Source organism: Equus quagga, unplaced genomic scaffold (assembly GCF_021613505.1).
Source record: "Equus quagga isolate Etosha38 unplaced genomic scaffold, UCLA_HA_Equagga_1.0 70484_RagTag, whole genome shotgun sequence".
Taxonomy (NCBI): Eukaryota; Metazoa; Chordata; class Mammalia; order Perissodactyla; family Equidae; genus Equus; species Equus quagga.
The window spans coordinates 8,591-21,674 of record NW_025801731.1 but is presented as its reverse complement, the minus strand read 5'-3'; positions in this window follow the sequence as shown (position 1 = coordinate 21,674).

Below are 13,084 nucleotides of genomic sequence, written 5' to 3'. Positions count from 1 at the left end.
ACCCTTCATAAGGGCAGTGAGTCTCACTAGCTTCTTTCCTACTATCCTCAGTGTCTAGATGGGCACCCAGCACAGAGTAGGGCTCAAATATTTGTCGACTGAATCATACTCCTGGGAATCAAATTTAGCTTCATTTTTTTTTGTGTCAAATTCATCCTGAGCCTTTCCACAAGTATGAGAGTTAATGCCATAAATTGCCATTTGGCCTTTAGATTATTTTCCGGTTGGTTTTACATACACACCCCAAGCACTGAAACTAGAGAAAGAAAGAGTGAATTATTAGAGAACAGTGTGGCTCTGATGAGAATTAAAAACTGTAAAATTCCCAACCTGTCATCTGTTTCAACATGACATCTTGCTGGTAGCCATTGAATCGCTCATTCTTGGCTTCTCACTATTTACCTGTAAAAAAATGAAAATGATGAAAGTGCCTGGTACCTCAGAAAACTAAGATGGGCAGGCTAGCTTTTGCTAGAGGTTTGGGAAATATTCCTCCTAACTCTAAGGTCCCTGAAGTTGGAGTGAGAAATACCCATGCCGTCAATTTTAAGATGTACTTTTTCCCCATGCATGAACATATCTGCTTTCTGGGGGGGTTTACAGTCCAGGGCGTCTTCAGATTCTGTGCAGTACGGTCACGCTGGGCTTGGCCGTGCCCCACCTCTTGCTTTTTCATCCAGCCTACGTCAATTCCAAATCACACAGCAAACCGTAAGGAAGGGGGCAGAGGAGACAGATGCTGTTCTTGGAGGTGGGTTTGTGCATCTTGCACCTGGATCCCACAGGCCCAGCACTATAGGTGGGAGCTGAAACAAGAAGGGCCCTGTAGGAGCACATGCTGGGAATAGTATTTGTTTTTTAATGTATTTTAAAAAGTGGAGGTAGGAGAAAGTGCCCCAGAAAAGTACAAAATAATTGGCAGGCAACTGAGTATATATGAGTAAACCAGATAGGCGAGATCCCTGATCTTAGTCAACTTACTGTCTATCTGGGAATGTGGCAAATGTCAAGTAGCCATAGAGGTACACCAGATGACCTTTACCTGGTGGAGAGGATCACGAGCAACTTGCCTGAGGAAGTGTCGTTTCAGCCAAGACCAGAAGGGTGATGCAGGCCAGGGATGAAGGGAGGTGTGCGTAGTTTAAGGCCAAGGACACTGAGCGGGGGTGAGCATCTATGAATACATGCCAGTGGCTCTTCTAGAAGATTTGTGGGTTTCTTTTTAAGACGTCATAAATATATCTGGCCATCATTTTACTGAAAACCTTAATCTTTTTTCCTTCATGTTAAATCAGTTGTTCCCACGTCATTTACTGAACAATCCATCTTTCCTCAAATAGTAAAAAAAAAAGAAAAAAAAATCACATTTATCATGTTACATCCTTAAAGATAAACGTTAAGAAAACATGAAAATGTTCAACTTGACTGGTAATTAAACAAGTACAAATCAAAACAGGATGCATGTTATCCTTCACCTTTTATCAAATTAGCAAAGGTCAAAAACAATAGTAAGTATTCATGGTGATGAGAAGTAAATTTGCTACAACCTGTCCAGAGGGCAGTTTGAGAACATATCTAAGGCCTGAACAGGTCCACAAGAAGGGAACTTTCAAAATTAAGTGGAGGAGATTTATTTACACGGAAAGACATTCATGATATGTTGCTCAAAGTCAGTCACAGAAGCAGATGTGTAGCATGACTTCTCTAGAGGATTCTATTGTGTTTGTGCATTTGTGTATGCATTTACATGTCTAGGAGCTGGTTTGGAAGATAATATACAAACGTTTACAGTGGGCATCTCTGGATGGGTGGGCTTCTGGATATGTTTCACTTCATTTTGCTTATCTTTACTTATTTTTCTGCCATGTATTGCTTTTATAATAATTGTTTAATTACAAAAACACAGGCCATATCATGTTCAAATCACTGCTCAAGATAAAAGGAAAACACACATTGCCATTTAGTGGGTGGTAGAAACAGCAAAAACATAAAAAGTGCATAACATACGTCAGAAGACCAACTTAACTTGATAACTATGTGTAAATATATCGAACAGATTCAAGGATTTATTTGAAAAACAATCATATGCTTTTACCTACCTTTAAACATTAAAACTAAAGTACTGGACAGGAATTGCTCTGCAAATAAAAAGTAGGCCACGGTGATAATACTGATCCTTGCAAGGTACAATCACAGGCAAGAAGCAGTCAGTGCATCAGGAGTCGTCACATTGGTAAGAGGGACAAGTACAGGGAAGACAGAGTGTGCACTAGCGTATGATCAATTACACAGAATCACAAAGTAGAAGCAAAACCAGATAGACTATATGAATAGTTTAATAGAAATGCAGTAGAAAAAAAGACTTTATTGTACCTTTCAGCCTTTGACGTAAGTAGTCGTGTGTGTGTGTGTGTGTGCATGTGTGTTTCTGTGTGTGGGACTAGGATTTGAAGATGTAACTATGAGCTGTAAACACTTAAGACCAGTTTTAACAAAGCTGTCCTATGTCCTACAGACAATTTATATCTTATGTCTCCAAACCAATTGTTGCATGATTCCATTTTTATTGAGCAAGCTAATATTTTTCTTTCTGACTCTGGGGCCACCTTTTTCATGCTTTGGTATTGGAATTTAAAAATAAAAATATAGAAGGTCGAGTTGTGCTTGGTGTTTGTTCTCCTATAAAACACCTGTTTCCATCAGCAAACACTGGCTCTATCAAACACTCCCTTCTTTTTAAAGAGCTTTGTTATAGCACGTTTCAAGCACCTGCAAAAACAGAATAGCAAAGGAAGCCCCGTCACCCAACTTCAATAATTATCAGCTCACGACCTGTCTTGTTTCATCCACACTCGCACCCACATCTCATCTCCCATTTCCTTGTTGTTTTGAAGCAAATCTGATACATCACTTAATCTATAAATAGATCATTTCGTATATCTAAAAGATAAAAGAATCTTTGAAAAAAGTAACCATACATTATCACACTTTGAAAATTAATAGTTCGTTTCTAACAGCATTCTCTAATAAAAGGAACCAGAGCTCCTTGGAGAAATGACTGATTCTAGGACTGGGACAGGGAAGAAACATGAGTATGGAGTATCTTGTAGTGTCAGAAGGGTATCTTCAGAAAAGCACAATGATGAGCTATGTCAAAGGGACGTAGGAGCCAACTGAAAAAGCTCCCAATGGCCAAATCTGGAACGATTTGAGCAACAAAATAAAGTAGGACTGGATTATAACCCAAAGCATAAAATAGATATCCTTGAGTCCATTACTGCTGTCAACAAATGATTAAGTGAACACATGGGGAGAATGGACAAATCTGTGCAGAAGAATCCCAAATGATGTAGCTACTCACCCTCGAGGAGGGGGCGCATTACTCCAGTCCTCAGGTGTGGGCCGTGCATACAGACTTCCTCCCAAAGAGGACAGTGTGGAAAGGGGGAAAAGGGGCTTTGCAGTGGAGAGACCTGACAAACACTACCTCAGCCAGGTGACCAAGGTCAACAGCAACAGTGAGAAGTCATGTTGACAGCACGTGTCATTGACAGCATGCGATGAGAAGGGCACTTCGCCTCTGTGGTCTTCCTCCCTAAAACCCATAACCCCAGTCTCATCATGAGGAAAATGATCAGAAAAATCCCAATTGTGGAACAGTCTACAAAATACTGACCAGTACTCCTCAAAACTGCCAAGGTCATCAAATACAAGGAAAGTCTGAGAAACCGTCACCGACTAGAGAAGCCCAAGGAGACGTGATGACTGAACATAATAGGGGATCCTGGAGCAGAAAAAGGTAAAAAGTAAGGAAATCTGAATACAGTATGGGCTTTAGTTAATAATAATGTGTCAGCATTGATCCATTAGCTGCGGCAAATGTACCATAATATAAGATACTAACAGTAGAGGGAATAATCTCTCTACTATCTTAGCAACTTTTCTGTAAATCTAAAACTATTCTAAAATTAAAAATTTATTAAAACATAACAATTCCTTAATATCATATACATTCATGCAGCATTCAAATTTCCAATCATCTCAAGTATTAAACTTCTTTTTTACAGTTTATCTTCTTTTAATTATCTGTTACAGAGCTGTCCAGTAGAAATATAATTCAAGCCATACATGTAATTTTAAATTTCCCACTAGCCACATTAAAAAGTAGAAATGAACAGGTGATATCAATTTCAATAATAATATTTAACCTAATATATCCAAACTATTATCATTTCACCATGTAATTCATATGAAATTAGTAGAGAGAGAGTTTACATTCTTTTTGTGTGATGTCTTTAAAGTCCAATGTGTATTTTGCACCTAGAGCACATCTCGTTTCAGCCTGGCCCCATCCAAGTGCTCAACAGCCATGTGTGGCTGCAGTATTGAAAGGCCCAGTCCAACAGATCAAAGGTGGGTCTCCAAGTGGGTCCCCTGACCAGCAGCATCAGCCTCACCTGGGAACTTGTTAGAAATGCAAATTCTCAGGCCCACCCCAGACCTGCTGAATCAGAAGGTGGGAGTGGGAGTGGGAGTGGGAGTGGGGCCCCACAATCTGTGTTTTAACAAGCTCTCCAGGTGGTTCTGGTGCACTCTGAAGTTTGAGAACCATCACTGGGTGTTAGAAGACAAACGATTTAAATGCCGGTCTGAAGCAACCAATGAGTTACTAGAGATGAAAGGACATGTCTCTATCTTCTAGAAGAAGGGCCACATGGAATAGAGAGGCAGAGAGGATGCTTTTTTACGGAGGAAGTAGGCTTTGGCCTAGTGGGGATGGGAGAAGGCTTTGTAATCATCACAGAAAGGAATGTGAACGAGAAAGGAAACAGGAGCCACATAGGAAGTGGCGCGGGTGCGGAAAGATCCATCCTCCCCAGCCCCTTGTCCGGGAGCCCAGAGAGTGGCATGGGCTTGGAGGAGGGACGGGGAGGGGGCCTGGAGGACCAGGAGGAGGAGCTGGTCGGCCCAGAGGCTGCAGAACAGGCGTGTGGCCCTTCCAGAGAGCTGCATGGAAGCCAGGTCCCCGAGTGGGAGAAGTCTTGGCAGGAGAGTGGATTTTCCATCCACTGCCGCCTGTGGCACACCCACAATCCATCAGGACACACTCACCTGAGCCCCAAGCTGCCCGTGTTAACCCTCCCACTTTCTCAGTGGCCCAGGACGCTAAACAAATCAACAGGCAAACAGCCTGGAGGGGATAGGGTGGCGTGCAGAGGAAAGCAAGGAGTGGTGAAATGCCTTCCTCCTCTCCTTCAGTTGTTATTGTAGTGGGTCAGGATACGGGCTCGGGTACTTTAACAGAAAGACCTCAAAGCCCAGGAGCTTCAGAAAGATAGAAATTTAGTTCTCATTTACTCTCATGTTGGAAGTTTGAAGGTGCTCCATATATATCAGACATCCATACTCCTTCCATCTTGTTCTGCTTTCCTCAGCATGTGCCTTCCACCTCGTCACCTGATGTGGCTGCTCTAGCTCCTGCCTTCACATTCAGCCACTCTGGGGAGTCTTTTAATAGGTGGCCACACGCCCAGCCATAAGGCTCTTAATCTAAGAACAGGAGAACTGATTTTTTAAACAACTAGCATTCTCTGTCTTATACATATATTTGATCATCATTCACCTAGAGATGAAAGTCAAATTTTATGTGTCAGTAAGATAGCAAATGTGACAGGAACAAAGTCTATGACTGAGTCTGTGGCATAGCAGGCTGTGGGCAGATGTGGGGCAGTGAGAGCTGGAAAGAACAAGGGAATTTTAGAGGAGGTACAATTTATGATTGGTGGCTCCTTCGATGATAACGTAAAAACAAGTGAATATTAGAATTTGTTTTCAACTATTTTTGGTTACTGACCTGTTTATTTGAAAGCCTCACCAGGCTAAGACTGGACATAATTTGGGGTTAAAATTGAAATGAGAGGAGCAGAGTGAAAGGGAGCAAATCTTGGGGGAATTTTGATACTCCAGGAGTGCCTCTGGCAGTGCTATGAGTGGAGTACAGAAGGGATGAGAGATGCCTCAGAATCACAGTCACGTCTTCCTTCTCCCATTCCCCTGCTGCCCGAGCCCTGGACCACAGCAGCACCCCTCAATGGTCTCCGTTCGTTCTTAAACATTGCAGTCCAATCTCCATACAGCAGCCCAAGTGATATTTAAATATATATATAAAATATCATCTCAAAACTCTGTCTTCCAGTGGCTTCGTTTTGTGCTTAGAGTAAAATTCCAGATCCCTCCCCATGGCCTACAAGACTCTGCATGATCTGACCCTGCCCACAACTTTCTTCTTACTGTGATCTATCTATAGCACCCGATCTGATCCTTTGTATCTCTCTCTGTCTTACTGTGATCCATACCCACGCATGATCTGGCCACTGTCTATTTCTTGCTGTCTTCTTAGGATCCATACCCACACATGGTCTGTTCCTGCCCACTTCTTCCTCTCCTGTTATAATCCATACTCACACATGATCTGGCACATCTCTCCCTGTCTTATGAGCCATACCCACACGTGGTCTGTTCTTGCCCATCTCTTTCTGTCTTCTATGATCCCAAACCACACATGATATGGCCCCTGACCATCACTTTATGTCTACTATGATCTGTACCTATGCAAGATATGTCCCTGGTCATCTCTATCTTCCTGTTACCCACACCTAACCTCCTCAGGTCCTGCCCGTGAACCCAAACATGGTCCCAGTCATGATCTGGTCCTCTTTTGTCTGTGATCCATATCCAGACATGATATGGCCCCTGACCATCTCTTCCTGTTCTGTTATGATCCTGAGCCGTCAAAGATCTGGCTCTGCCCATTTATTTCTGTCCTGATATGGTCCAGACTCATAAATGACCTGGCCCTGCCCATCTCTTCCTGTGATCCACACCCACACGTGATCTTGTCCCTGTCCACCTCTTTCTTTGTTCCAGTGATACATGTGCACACACGATCTGGTGCTGCACATTTTTTTTCTTTGTTTGTGATCACTACACATACATTATCTGGTCCTGCTCATTTCTTTGTGTCTTGCTGTGACCCATATACACATGTTATCTGGCCTGCCCATCTCTTTGTCTTCTTGATAGCCATATGACACAGGATCTGGTCTCTGCCCGTCTCTTTCTGTCTTACTATGATCCATACCCATACATTTGCCCCTGCCCATCTCTTTCTGTCCTATTCTGGCCCATATCCATACATAATGTGGGCCCGAACATCTCCTTCTGCCTTGTTATAAATTGAAACTCGCACACAAACTTGCCCCTGTTCCCCTCTTTCTTTCTATGATCCACACACACGTTACCTTGTCCAGTCGGGGGAAAGGGCCTGGGGTTCCTGGTGTGTAGGCAGAGCGCTTGACCTCAGGCACAAGGAGCCCTTCTGTTCTACCCACAAGAAGGCAGAGGAGCCTGGCAGACTGAAGTTTGGAGAAGGACTTGCCCAGAGGGAGAGTTAGAGGCAGGAGGACTGGCTGGGGTGGAACTCACTTGTGACGGCCTCAGGCTCGGTGAGCGGGGGGAGCTTGATTGGTTCCCAGTGGAGCAGTGGGATTCAAGAGAGCAGTAGAGATGGAGACCGTTAGAAAGAGCCGCTGGGCCAGACAGGGGAGGGTCCAGTTGTCATCGGCCTGTCTTTGCAGTGGGATAAGTCATGGAGCTTGAAGGGATGGCTCAGAGGCTTCTGGAGCAATCCTCGGAACACGCAGGGTAACAAGGCAGCCACCAGTGGGGGCTCAGTTCTCGGAAGCTGTGGAGTTGAGAGTCAGGATGGGGGCGCACCTTGGGGAAGGGTCACTACGTAGACTCCAGTGCTAATGTGCTCATGTTACAAAACCACTCCCAAATCCAAAAGTTAACAGGAGAGGACTGCATTAAACGGAAAGGGACCTTCCTCACTCTTCCTGAGCCCCAGTGGACTCTCGAGTGTTCCATTGCGGGGAGTCCTGGTGTGGAGGTCTGTGCAGGCCGCTGGGTGTGCTGGGGCCCAACGTCCTCAGGGCAGGCCCCACCCTGCTTTACCCTGTCCACAACGGTTCCTGGGCGTTTTTCCTGTCTCTCCTCTTGGAGCATCTCCTTGGCCCGAGTGCACTGGAGTCTTTCCAGGTTGTGTTCCAGAAGTCTGAGAAAGACCTACCCAAGGGACTCGGGGCCACACCCGCCTCTCCATTTCTCTCTGTGTGACTTTGGTTACATTGCTTCAGCTCTCAGAGACGAGGAGCCCCCCTTCCCCCTAGGGCTGTGAGAATTCGGGGAGATGGAGGATGAGAAGCAGCTTGACACAATAAGTGCTGAAACTGCCCCTTCCCTTATTCCTGTACTGCCCCTCCCCTCAGTCCCTGCTGCTCTCTTTGCCATATCCTGTTCACAGCTCCCCACGATTGTACTGGAGCCCCGGCAAGCAGCTGTGTGGCCTTGAGATTAAAGAAGACTTTAAATTTGTTCTTCACAAAAACCTCAGTCTGGCTTCTGGAGGGCTGAAGTAGACCTGAAACAGATCTTCCTGGACCAGGAAGGCCCTTGGGTCAGCCTTGCATGGGATGCCAAGGGCTGTGGGAAGCACTTAAAGGATTATAAATGGCAGTCGGGGGACAGTCACTCAGCCAGACCTGCATTCTGGACAGAACATTCTGGCAGCTATTGGGGGTGGGGAGGAGAGCTCTCAGCAGGCAGAACCGATGGTCCACTATGCACAGTAGCCTCGATGTAGTCCCATCCAGGTATTTTCCTTGGGGCGACTCCAGCGATTTCATAAAACCTTTTTTGGGGTTGTTCTCAGAAGGCTAGGTGTCCCTCTGAGGGTGGCCTGAGTTGTTGGGTTAATTATAGGCAGCGGTCGAGCACAACCTCCTTCCTCTTTAAAATGGTAGAAGTAGTTATGTACTTTAAAGACTTCCGGATGTCTGGGAAGCCCAGTTTTTTGCAGGGGTCTTCGATGAACTCTCCTGCAGAGGTTTTTAATTTGCTTTCTTCTGTAAAATGCTTTCTCCCATTTGATTTCTCAGCATTATAATGTCAGGTTAAGAATACAGGAAGGCAGCCAGAAGCCTTGATGTCTTGCAATCTGAATTACAGTCTGCAGACTCCGTGTACATCATGCTCAGGAGCAGAAAGTTCTGGACCCGGTGGGGAGGACTGCGTGTGCAGTGGCCGAACCAGTGACGTGTTGAGGATGGACGGATGGGTCTCCCCACCCAACCCAGGTGCTGAGCAGCCACGTACCGTGCCCAGGAAACGATGGGGCAGTTGTGTCACCGCCAGAGAGAAGGCAAGTGAGGGGAGGTCCCGAGTTCTGCACCTGGCAGCCATGCGGCCAACGGGGCGGGACGAGGTGTCACCCCTGGCCACACTGTTTCCCGGAGCTGGGCTGCCCTGCTGCCCCCAACCCCTGGGTGTCTCGTGCCCAGAGTCAGCCTGGGAGACAGATTAGCTGTGGGTCAGACTTATCTTGCCCGAAGCCACCTCCTCACAGGTCACACAATGGGAAGGTGTTAGCTTTTATTTGCACTATCTCTCACACAATGGGAAGGTGTTAGCTTTTATTTGCACTATCTCCTTCCGAGTTCCTTTCCTCTTCTCCGCTCCCATTGCCTCTCTCTCACACACATTCTCTCTCTGTCTCTCCCCCTGTCATACATACATGCACATGTCTGTGTTAATGAGCCGATGAGATCCAGCTTTACGAGCACAAGGATGCAGCCTGGTGCTCTGTGCCTCTTCTGGGCCTTTCCCTGTCTTTACAAAGAAAACATAGGTTCCTCCAACTTGCTCCTGCGTTCTTGCCCGCTCCCCTGCCCACCCCACACTGAGAAGGGTTCTTAATGCCTTGGAGCCATGACTACTCACAGTGCCTTGTGACGTCCACTCCCCAGGTGGCAGTCGTTTTAACGGAGTCGAAGAGAAACCATCAGCATGTGCTGCATACAGGAAGGGTCGATGCTGTTCTGTGAGAATGTTGAATCTGTCCTGGGCTTTGTGGGCAGGGGGTGGCAGAGCTGTCATCTGCATTGAAAGTCACTTCACACCCTCTTCTTGCCTGCACCATGGGCGCAACCTGCTTGCTTCCATCTGCACATAAACCAGGTTGATGGCATGAACCTGCTGGAGTACAGAGCAGCGCACCTCTGCCTGATGCCTCTGGAACTTTTCAATCCCAGCATCCGGCCACCCCTGACCAGTGACATGGGGACCTCTGGGGCTCAGGCCTGGCCAGCAGGAGTTTTTACGGTTCCGCTGGTGATTCCGGGTGCAGCCAGGGTCGGGAACAGGCGCCTAGAAGCACGACCAATGCCAGTTGTGACGCGGGTGGGCCCCTTGCCTGCTCTCCCTCGAGGGCAGTGGCTGGAGTCTAGGCCTGGGCCTCCCCAGCTCGCCTGCCCTCCTCTTCCAGCTCCCTTGGGGACCACACCTTCCGTACTTCCCTCTGTTGCATCCAAGAACCCCACCAACCTTGCCCTGCTCCAGTTTTCTGGTCCCCACAGACGTGGAGGTGGTTGCTTCAGGTCCATACTCGCTGCAGCTTGTATTGCAGCCTGTGAGGGAAGCTGGAAAGGCATGGGCCTGCGAGCCTCTCTCCCTGGCTTTGCTGGAACAGTTTTCCGTTCCTAGGGTGAGAAGGTTCCTTCCTGAAAACTTAGGCCCTCGAGGATTTCCGATCTGAATCCTTCCCTCGGGTGTCCTAAGATGCTCACAGACTAGCTTCCTTCAGAGGACCAAGGTCACCAGCAAGCTGCCTGTGTCAGGACCACTATGTGCAGGAGTGCCCTGTGGTGCTCTCCTGGGGGGGGTGGGGGGGAGGAGGGTGGGAGATGGAGGGTGCAGCAGCGGGCTCTGTCCCCCAGCATGGGTGCTTTTATGGCTTCTTTCTACTGATGTCTTATCTTCTCCTATAGTGGTTATGTTTCACTTTGTGCTCCATATTCTATTTAAACATTGTTTGTAGAAATAACTTTATGTTATCTTTATAGGAATGAATTTTCGTTTGCTTATGCCAGGCAGTTGGGAGTGCTAAATCCCTGGATGACTCCGGGATTGTCTCACTGAATGAGATAAGTCACTGTGGCGCTGCACTGGTGGAACTTGCTGGAAATATGCCCTGCAGGATGGTGGAGGAGGGAGCTGCATTCTCCAGCAGCCTGCCTGGAGAGCAAATGGGAACCAGGAAGCAAAGCTCATTCCTTCTGCAATCTCTGTCCAGCACCTACTACTGAAGAAGGCTTAAATAGTGCTGCTGGCAACAGAAAAAAATATTTAAAGGGCCCATATCTATTTTCCCAGAGCAGGCAAAAGGGATGAATTTGAAGCTGAGGCAATACATCGATAACCAGCATAGTGCATCCATTCTATTACTCAGGTTCCCTATGCACCCTCCTGCCCATAGTTCTACTCCCACACTACAGTGAAACAACTCTGCATTTCTGCCTACCGAGGTGCACCTTTCCTTCTTACAAGTGAAGAAACTCTCCCCCTTCCTTCCAAATGAAGAGATGCACAGTGCCAAGAGTCCTTGTAGATCTGACACAGTGAAATGGAACCAAAACTCCAGGCACTGCGCTGGCTGCTTTATATCTTCTAACTTTTAACTCTTAGGACCTTGTGAGGGAAGTGCCATATAAATATAAATAAGATGAGGTGCTGTCTAGGAACTTCCAAAGAGAGAGGCACATTGACAAGGATTTCTAATATGAGGCAAAGTGATTTAAGTGCTAAAAGGCAGTGAAAATAATCCGTTGTGGGATCCTAGAGAAGCTACTCATTCTCACCACTGGGATGTAGGAAAGCGTCTTGGTATTATTAGAACAGATGTCATACTGGAACAGGCTTTGAAGGATGTGAAAAATTTCCAGAAGCAACTGAGCAGGAGGTAGAACGCCATAGGGAAAGTGAACATGTGCTATGGACGGACACATGTGTTCAAATCACTACTGTGTCACTAGCATTATGGCTTTGAGCAAATTAATGAAACTCTCCAAGCCTCAGTTTTCTCATCTTTAAAATGGGACAATAATAACCACTTCTTATAGGGTTGAGGACCACATAAGGTCAGCTATGTTAGTGGTCGGCTTGTGGTGAGCACTTGGTAAAGGTAAATCATAGCTATTAATACTTTAAGGAAGAATCAAGCACATGGCTGTTTGCAAAATGCACTGTTAGAGAGCAGTGCAGCTGAAGGGCAGGATGGCAATGGACGGCCTTATTAGGGGCACATTTTTTAAAAGTTGAATTATTTTTGGATTTGTTTCCAAGCCGGCGTTGGACGTGAGTATGTAACCTGGAAAACATCAGAAAGGCCGAACTGAAATCTGTTACATCCTGCACTTTTTCTATGATGTGTTGTGTGTGAAGAGCATTTTGGGAAGGGCAGAATTACACTGGAGGCTACCGGCTCACGATTTGTTTTAAAAAGGTCACTTAAAAATACAAACGTATAGGTAGAAAGCGAGTGAAGCAAGCCGCCATGCTGAGTGTCATCCCTGCCCTCTCCTGGCAGCGGCGCTCGCACACTGAGCGCTACTGCGCAGCTGCAGAAAAGTCTCTCAGGATGTGAGTTGCACCCCCTCCATTAGGCGCCTCAGTTTACGGCAGTCGCCGTGTGGGCACAGTCGCGTTCGAACCGCAGCGCCGACGCCGAGCCTGAGCCGCCTCACGATGTCTGAGGAGCAGGGTAAGAGGCCCTCCCCAAGGCTGCCCCATTAGCTTCTGCCTCTTCCCTCACCCTGTCTGGGGAAGGCTCTAACAGGATTTGCACCGCGCCCACCTAGAGGGCTGCTCAGGTGACCGCGGGATTCGCTGGTCATCTGCCAAGGCGTGTCGGGGATTGGCCTCTGGGCTGCTGTCCCTGATTGAGCAGTGTGAGTGTGGGAACCCGGGTGACTCGGGCCAGGGTGGCCCGCGGTCCAGGGCGTCCCCGGGACTTGAGGCGTCCCAGGAACTTGTGGCGTCCCCCAGGTTCATGGCGTCCCAGGGGCTTGAGGTGATTCTGGGACTCGCGGCGTCCCCCGGGTTCATGGAGTCCCAGGGGCTTGAGGTGATTGTGGGGCTCATGGCGTCCCCTGGGTTCATGGCGGCCGAGGAGCTTGAGGTGATTGTG